The 9,069-nt window shown below is 31.3% G+C and overlaps 1 protein-coding gene across 5 annotated transcripts in view; it reads left to right on the forward strand.

Moving 5' to 3' along the window:
- Nucleotides 1-8,031, forward strand: part of CYLC2 (cylicin 2) — a 31,665-nt gene extending 23,634 nt beyond the window's left edge. For 2 of the 5 annotated variants that reach the window (XM_077752252.1, XM_077752251.1), the window contains 3 exons: nt 5,720-5,790; nt 5,913-6,043; nt 7,968-8,031. The gene's annotated coding sequence lies outside the window, so the exon portion shown is untranslated. The remainder of the gene's footprint in view (nt 1-5,719; nt 5,791-5,912; nt 6,044-7,967) is intronic. The other 3 variants (XM_077752254.1, XM_077752253.1, XM_077752255.1) reach the window with 3 other exon arrangements.
- The last annotated feature ends 1,038 nt before the right edge of the window (nt 8,032-9,069 follow it).

A 9,069-nucleotide genomic window follows, 5' to 3' on the forward strand; every position in this document is an offset into this window, starting at 1 on the left:
TCTGCCTATTGGCCCTTTGTTGTTTTCTACAGTTTCAAAAGAGCTTGGCTTAAGGGCTACTACAAGGAAAAGAAGGCAGTAATTACATATTTTCTTTACAATCAAAAGTGGCTTTTAAGGATCAATGTAGTTGATCCTTGAAACACAGTTTGAACTATGTGGTCCACTTATATGCAGGTTTTTTACAGCACAGTTCTGTAAATATATTTTCTCTGCCTTATGTTTTTCATAATATTTTTTCTCTAGTTTACTTTTATATAACAACACAGTATGTAACACAAATAACATACAAAAATATGTGATAATTAACTACTTATGTTACTGGGAAGGTTTCCAGTCAATAGTAGCCTACTACTAGTTAAGTGTGGGGGGACTCGAAAGTTACACACAGATTTTCGACTATGCAGGGGATGGGTCAGAACTCCTAACCCCTGTATTGTTCAAGGGTTAACTATATGTATATATACACATGTATATATGTATGCATATTTATATATGTATATATGTGTGTATATATACATATATATATATACACTGCATTATCTTTGCTAATAATCAAGCTGATGCAAAATGTATTAGTTGTGTCTTTGAAATTATTTTTGAGTTGAAAAATTTATGTTTGTGATATTTGAAAGAAAACAACTTTTTTATTTTTTTACTTTTTAAAAAACCAGCCTGCACTCTGAGACCTGAGTACCTACATTTTATACCGGCAAACTATCAACTCTATTATTTGCTTGGATAACCTCCCTGTACTTAAGTTTCCGCATCTGTGAAATTGACACGATAATAGAATCTATGGCACAGGGTTGCTGTAATAATTAGTCAAGGTGCGTAAAGCATAAACAGTGCCTGCCTGGCACACAACAGAAGACTTGCCATTATCATTAACACTAATATTACTACTACCACAATTGCTGCTGCCCCACAAAGAAGTCAACTCACTGACATCTGTTTTGGGTTCTAATACTACAGATTGTATGATCTTTGGTAAGTCACTGTTTCTGCACCAACATGGATCTAAGATCAGGACTCTTTCTACAGTTTATTTTAATATCTGTAAGTCAGTGTGAGTTGACAACTTTGTTCCTTAGTTCCACTAGTTTTTTTGTGGAATCTTGAGTTTTCTACTTGCGTGTTCATGTCATTTACAAACAAAGATAATTTTGTTTCTGCCTTTCTGATTTTAATGCCTTTTATTTTTCTTGCCTGATTTCTCTAAGCCTTCTTTAAAATGTTGAATAGAAGTTGCTAGAGTGGGCATCCTGGCCTTGTTATCAGTCTTAGAGAAAAAGCTTTGGGTGTCAACATTAAGATATTAGTCATTGACTTTTCATATACGGCCTTTACTATGTTGGGGTAAATTCCTTCTATAATTAGTTTTCTAAGATTTTTTTAATCATGAAAACATGTTGAATGTTGTCACATGATTTTTCTACAGCTATTTAGATGATCATGTGATTTTCGCCATTCAGTCTGTTAGTGTTGTGTACCACATTACTTGTTTGTATACTTTGAACTATCCTTGCATTCCCAGAAATAAACCCAATGGATCATGTTATATGATCCTTCCAGTAATGTGTTGTTGAATTCAGGTTACTAGCACATTGTTGAGGAATTTTTCATCTATACTAAAAAGGAATATTGGCCTGTATTTTTTTCTTATAATATTTTTATCCAGTTTTGGTATCAAAGTAATGCTGGCCTCATAATATGAGTTTGCAAGTATTCTCTTCTTGAATATTTTTTTTGGAAGAGTTTGAGAAGAATTGTTACACAAATATTTGTTATAATTCACCAGACAAACTATCTGCTCCTGGACTTTTCTTTCCTTGAAGGTTTGTCATTATTGATTCACTCTCTTTACTCATTACTGATCTGTTCAGATTTTCTATTTTTTCATGACTCAGTCTTGGTAGGCTGTATGTTTCCAGGCATTTATCCACTCTTTCAGGTTATCTAATATGTTAGTGTATAAGCGTTCATAGTAGTCCCTTATGATCCTTTTTATTTTTGAAGCATCCCTTGTAAATGTCTCTTGTATTATTTTATGTTTTACCTTGTTTTCTTTCTTAGTCGAGCAAAATGTTTTTCAAGTCTGTTTATCTTTTCAAAAGTCAAGTCAGTTTTAATTTTTTTCTTTTATTTTTGTACTATATTTCATTTATTTCTGCTCTAACTTTATTATTTCTTTCTCCTGCTAGCTCTTGGCTTAGGTTGTTCTTTTTCTAGTTCCTTGAGTTGTAAAGTCAGGTTGTTTATTTAAAATCTTTGTTCTTTTTTAATGTACATGTTTACTGCTACAAGCTTTCTTTTTTGTATTGCTTTTGCTCCATCCCATATGTTTTGGAATTTTGCATTTTTTTAATGCTTATTTATTTTTGAGAGACATCACAAGTCGGGTAGGGACAGAGAGAGGGGGACAGAGGATCTGAAGCAGGTTCTGCATGGATAGCAATGAGCCTAATGTGGGACTTGAATTCACAAACCATGAGATCAATCATGACCTGAGCTGAAGTCAGACACTCAACTGACTGAGCCATTCAGGAGCTCTTGGTACCCTGTGTTTTCATTTATATTGAGATATTTTCATATTTCTCTTTTGATTTCTTCTTTGACTCATTGATTATTCAAGAGTATGTTGTTAAACTTCCACACATTTGTGAATAAACCCATACATATACAGTTAATTGATCTTTAACAAAGGTACCAAGAATAAACATAGGGAAATGATAGATTACCAAAAATGATGTTTTAAGAAACTGAATATACATATTCAAAAGAATGTTATATCTTATATCATATATAAAATATATACAATACATATATCATATTCAAAAATGAGCACAAAATGTATATAAGATCTGAAAGTGTGCAACTCCTATAAGAAAACATAGGGAAAACTCATGACATTGGTCTTGATAATAGTTTCTTAGATTTATCATCAAAATATAGTCAACCAAAGCAAAGAAAGACTATTTCAAAAACTCCTACAACTTAGCAACAGAAAATAAAATAACTTAAGAAATGGTACAAGCGGGGTGCCTGGGTGGCTCAGTCGGTTGAGCATCCAACTTCCGCTCAGGTCATGATCTTGTGGTTTGTGGGTTCGAGCCACGCGTCAGGCTCTGTGCTGACAGCTAGCTCAGAGCCTGAAGCCTGTTTCGGATTCAGTATCTCTCACTCTCTCTGACCCTCCCCTGCTCAGGCTGTCTCTTTCTCTCTCAGAAATAAATAAAAACATTAAAAAAAATAAAAAAGAAATGGTGCAAGGACTTGAAGAGGCATTTCTCCAAGAAAATACACAATGGCCAACAGACACTGGAAAATATCTTTGGCATCCTTAATCTCCTCCCAGAAAACCAAAGATAACAAGTGTGTGTGAGAACATGGGGAAATTAGAACCTATGTCCACTGTTGATATAAATGTAAGATAATGATGCCACTATCGAAATCAGTATGGAGAGTCTTCAAAATTTAAAAGTAGAACTACCAAGTGACCTAGCAATCCCACTTCTGGGTATATATCCAAAATAATTGATAACAGGATCTCAAAGAGATAACTGCACTCTCTTCTTCTCTGTAGAATTATTTAAAAAGCCAAAATATGAAAACAATCTAAATGTCCATCAATGATTGAGTGGATGAAGAAAACTGTCATATGCATATAATATTTGACCTAAAAACAGAAGGAAATGCTTTTATATGCAATTACATGATTGAACCTTGAGGTTAAGTGAAATAAATAAGTTACAGGACAAATATTGCATGATTCCATGTATGTTGGACATCTCAAATAGTGAAGCTCTCAGAAACAGTGTAGAATAGTAGCTTCCAGGGGATGGAGGGAGTGAGATATGGGGAGTTGTTCTTAAACAAGTATTAAGTTTCAGTTATACAAGATGTATACGTTATAGAGATCTACTCTACATCATATATTAACAATACTGTACTATGCACCTAAAAAATTAAGACAGTAGATTTCATGTTAAGTGTTTTTACCAAAATGAAAAAAAAAAAATTGAGTATCTAGGATTAGATAGCTAACCTTGAAAGTGCTACCTGCTCTACTACAGAATCTCTCATTGTACCTTTTACGTGGAAAATGCTTTTCTTGGTTTTTCAATCTTATAATACCCCTTTAAGATATATCACATTTTCTAAAATATTTAGATATTTTAACAGGTGAAATCTGGAAGGTTTACTCTAATACCCCCTTATTGAAGAGACTGAGGTCAAATGAGATTCAGTAATATACCAGTTTTTAAAGTGACATAATTTGCATAAGAATGCTGGTCTTCAAACTCCCATTCCACTGTTTCTGCTTATGCCTACTAAGGAAAGAGTATGATAACTAAATGTCTTTATTTTTCCTTCTCACAAAATCATCTCTAATCTAAGTTTTCTTTGGTAGCTTTATTTATTTTTTAATTTTTTAAAAATGTTTTATTTATTTCTAGGAGAGAGACAGCATGAGTAGGGGAGGGTCAGAGAGAGAGGGAGTCACAGACTGAAACAGGCTCCAGGCTCTGAGCTGGCAGTCAGCATAGAGCCCGACGTGGGGCTCGAACCCACGAACCGTGAGATCATGACCTAAGCGAAAGTCAGACGCTTAACCAACTAAGCCACCCAGGCGCCCCTGGTAGCTTTATTTAAAGGGAAAAATGGAAATACTATTTTTAGGCTGTATTGAAGAATAGAAAATTAATGTTCTAATAAAAACATAGATATATACTTATTGTAAATTCTCAGGTAAGTATATATTTCACAGGCAAAATATATCAATCATTTCCTAGTAACAATGGCTTTTATTTCATCATTAATATGGATTAATGTCCAAGAAAACTGACCTTATTATTTTTTTGCTTCATATAGAATTTTAGTCCTAAATAAATTCTCATAAATGGACATAGGGTGAAATTTTTTCAATAGAATATAAACAAAATATATAAATTCAAATAATCATTTAAACAATTTTAATTATAATAAATTAATCTTCAAATTTCAAGAGAAATGGATTTTCTTGCAACAAATTTGGATGAATGATACATTGCCTTGTTACTTGCAATAAAAATTTCAAATTTTAAGATAAAATGTTTTATGCTATTAGGTTTGATAATGATTATTTGCTACCAAAGAAGAAAAATTAAGCTCTATTATCACAACTTTTCTGAAGACTGAAATTATGACAAAATAAAAAGTTTAAAATTAGAAACTACTAAAAAGGAAAACATTCTGACTTAGGCATCATCACTATTAAAATGTTATATTCTTTCTATTTGAAAAAAATCTTAAGCTTAAGCATTATCTCATATACATGTATATATATACATATATATTCATATATACCCATACACATATATATATATACAAATATATATTATATACAAACATATATTTATAACAGATATATNNNTATATCTATGTGTTCATGTATATGTCTGTGTGTAATCAAATTAATTCTTCAGTATTTTTGTCAATTTTTGCTAATATCCATAAAATATTCACCATTCATGGATATCCTGTGACAAGGCCCTTAAATTAAAAAAAAAAATGGTTAAATGTGTGTGTGTGTGTGTGTGTGTGTGTGTGTGTGTGTGTGTGTGTGTGAAATATCAGTATATAGAATTACTGGAATAAAACTGGCTTGAATTCCTAAGTTCTATATTCAATGATAAATTTTCTTTACACTAAATTAATATGATTTTGTATTGCATAGACCCTGCTATGAAAGAAAACATTTGCAGTAGAGACACACTGTTTAGGAAGAGTGGAATAATGGCACCCAAGGTACATCAAGTTCTAAATTTAGAAAACTAGGTATAGTTTTTTGGAGTTATAAATTTTCATTTCATTAAACTCATCCCCAGAGGCAATCATTAATTCTGTCTTTGTAATGTTATATCATTTAGAGAATGTTATAAGAAAAGAAGATGCTAAACAGCATAGAGATAACTCTAAACATAAGCATGGAAAACCTAAGGAAAGATACACAGAAAAAGAACATTTATAAAAGTCTTTCTGGAAGTACAAGAGAATCTTGGTAATAAAGACTTTTCAAGGTTTTATTATTTAAGGTAAATGATATACTGAATTTTAATTTTGCTGAATTTAAATAATGTTTAATGGCAGGATGGTATACAAGAAACTATCATTTAGGTCATATGTGATTCTTGTCTGCTGGTCATTCAAATTTCACTCAAATATTCTCCGTCCTATATTTGTGTACAATGCATTAGTTTTTGCAATGAGTTTAAATTTCTTTAAATTATCATCAATTTGGTTTTCTAGATTTAAAAACATTTTTTATTATTGGCACTATAACATAATTTAAAATAGTAAACTTCTTGCATGGAAAAACTTAATAGGTTTTTAATTGTTTGCAATTAATTCGTATAACTATGTAGAACAGGAAATGGCCACATCATTTTCCCCATAAATATCTTGCTGTATATTCTAGAGAAACTAGAAGTTGCAAAGATATTAATAAACCTAGATTTCATTACCAGGCAATTGTAAGAATTTTGCTCCACTAATGAAAGAGGACCGACTCATACTTTCTGCCATTCTTGAATTGTATATATATTTCCTAAAAAAAAATGCATGAGTTTCCTCTATCCAAGTACTAATTAAACTTTATTTGTGCTTTTTGGTTAGGCAAATGTCACATAGAGAAAAAAGGAAATTATTTAGACTCTATTATTCTCTATTTTCATATTTCTATTTCTCACATTATTATACTATACAATAAGTATTAAACTATCAAAAGAATACATTTGATAATAAAATAACAAACTATTTCTTCTGTATATATTCAATACAGAAATTAATGTGAATCATTAAAGATATATTACATATGAAAGTAACCTTTCACATTCTGTTGGTATGAATAAACATTAGAATCTAGTTCGTTCAAAACCCTATTTATTTGCTCTATTAATTGAGTATTGGCAAATATTTAAGAAATCTGTTTTTATATGTTCCTAATTACATATCAGAAACAATAAATAATTTTATTATTATAGTAATAAAATAAAGAAAAAATATGGTCCTAATTACATATCAGAAACAAGAAATGATTTTATTATTATAGTATTAAAATAAAGAAAAATTTAAAAAATATTGGATATATTTAAAATATATGTCTGTATTTGTGTANATCTTATTTCTAGAAGGTATCAAGTACTGTTAATAAAAACAGCAAATAGTAAATCACTGAAAAGAGACAGAAAAGTTAGTAGATATCTATTAAGTGAGAAGTCATGTATCACATTACTGTACAAACAGGAAAATCTTTTAAAAACAATGGCAAAATACAAAAATATTTCAATATAATAATATTTAAAATCACCAAATAACAAAATCGTTCTAAACTGAAATAACAACAATAGCAAAATTATCTAATATTTATTTGCCACTAAAGATTTTCTAAACACTTTCCTTGTATTATCATTTAATCATCACAACAGTCCTAACATGTCATCTATGTTTAACTGTACATAGAGAAGTTAAGCTAACAAGAGGAAATTTTCAAAAATAATAGTAAAAGCAGGCTTTCAATCTGAATTTAAATCTCACAGGATACTAGGATTTGGAACAAGATTTTGTGGCATAATTGTTTTGGGATTTGGGTAATTTGTTCTTTAACACCTCAGCTTCAGTTTCTTCATACATCATTCTTTTATCTGCAAAAATGTATAGTTCTGTAAAAGTTACACAAGGTTACATCACATATGTAAAGTTTCTACTCTACAGTTTAAGAAAAGCAATTGTTCAATGCATAACTGCTTGGCTCCATTAGTCTCAAAAAAACCTGTTGTGCTACTACTCTTCCCGCTGTCGATAGCCTTTAGTGTGTCTCTTCATAAATACTGCACTCTGGTTAGTAAGTCACATGAGTTGTATTTGCAGCAATATGCTATAGAGAACAAAAATAAGGAAACTGAAAATACACATTTGAATCCTAGCTCAACCATTATGTCATCGTGATGAAGGGACAAGAATATAAAAAACTGAACTCAAAGCAGAATGGAAAAATAACATCTCACATCCAAATACCACTAACTGTAAAAAGCATCAGAAAAAATGAATTATGCCTGGAGAAAAGGTAAGGATTCATCTATTTATCTGTCTATGATACTATTAAGGTATCAGCTCTAGCTAATAGGGTATTTGACAAATATTTCATGTTTTCCTCTTATATTTATGTATGTCATCAAGAAATACTTCTATAACTCCTTTTTTTTTTTTTTTACTATTCAGTTAATCAGTTTACAGTACCTTAAATTCTGTTAAGAATTGAATAGAATAAGAGAAAACTGATATACCTAGTGTCAAATAAATCATATAATGGTGAGTATAAAGACCACTAGAAAATTGTTTCATACATGGTTTCTGAAAGTAGTGAATATTAATAGCAGGCAAATTGTTTTTGCGATTTTTACTTTGATACTGATCTTTAAAAAATATTTTGAGAGAGAGAGTGCAAGTGGGGGATAAGGGAAGAAGGAGGAGGAGAGCAAGAATCACAAGCAAGCTCTATCCTCAGCACAGAGCCAGACACGGGGCCTGATCTCATGACTGTGAGATGGTGCCTGACACCGCTATGAGATCATGAGCTGAGCCAAGGGTCTGTTGCTTAACTGGATGATCCACCCAAGTGCTGTACATTGATACTTTTTAAAAACAGTCATCCTCATATTTACAAAACGAGATTTCAGTGAATAAGAGTTGGAGATCAAATGATGTAATACTTACAAATCCATTAAAAAATCATGCTTGTACATTATTAAAATACCCTAGTCTAAATTAGAGTGACTTAGTTTGGTTAACTAGTAATCAGGTAAGTGGGGTTTAAGTGTAAGGTTAGTTTAGACAAGTAAACATTGAGTTTCAGTGTTTCTCAGTAGCATAAAGGCACTGAACCAAATTCTAATATCCCAACAGTTAAACTGTATGGTTTTAAAGTTCATTTGGGGCACCTGGGTGGCTCAGTCGTTTAAGCTCCCTACTTCGGCTCAGGTCATGATATAGCAGTCTGTGGGTTCAAGCCCCGCATCAGGTTCTGTG

Source organism: Crocuta crocuta, unplaced genomic scaffold, assembly GCF_008692635.1.
Source record: "Crocuta crocuta isolate KB4526 unplaced genomic scaffold, BGI_CrCroc_1.0 scaffold211, whole genome shotgun sequence".
Lineage (NCBI taxonomy): Eukaryota > Metazoa > Chordata > Mammalia > Carnivora > Hyaenidae > Crocuta > Crocuta crocuta.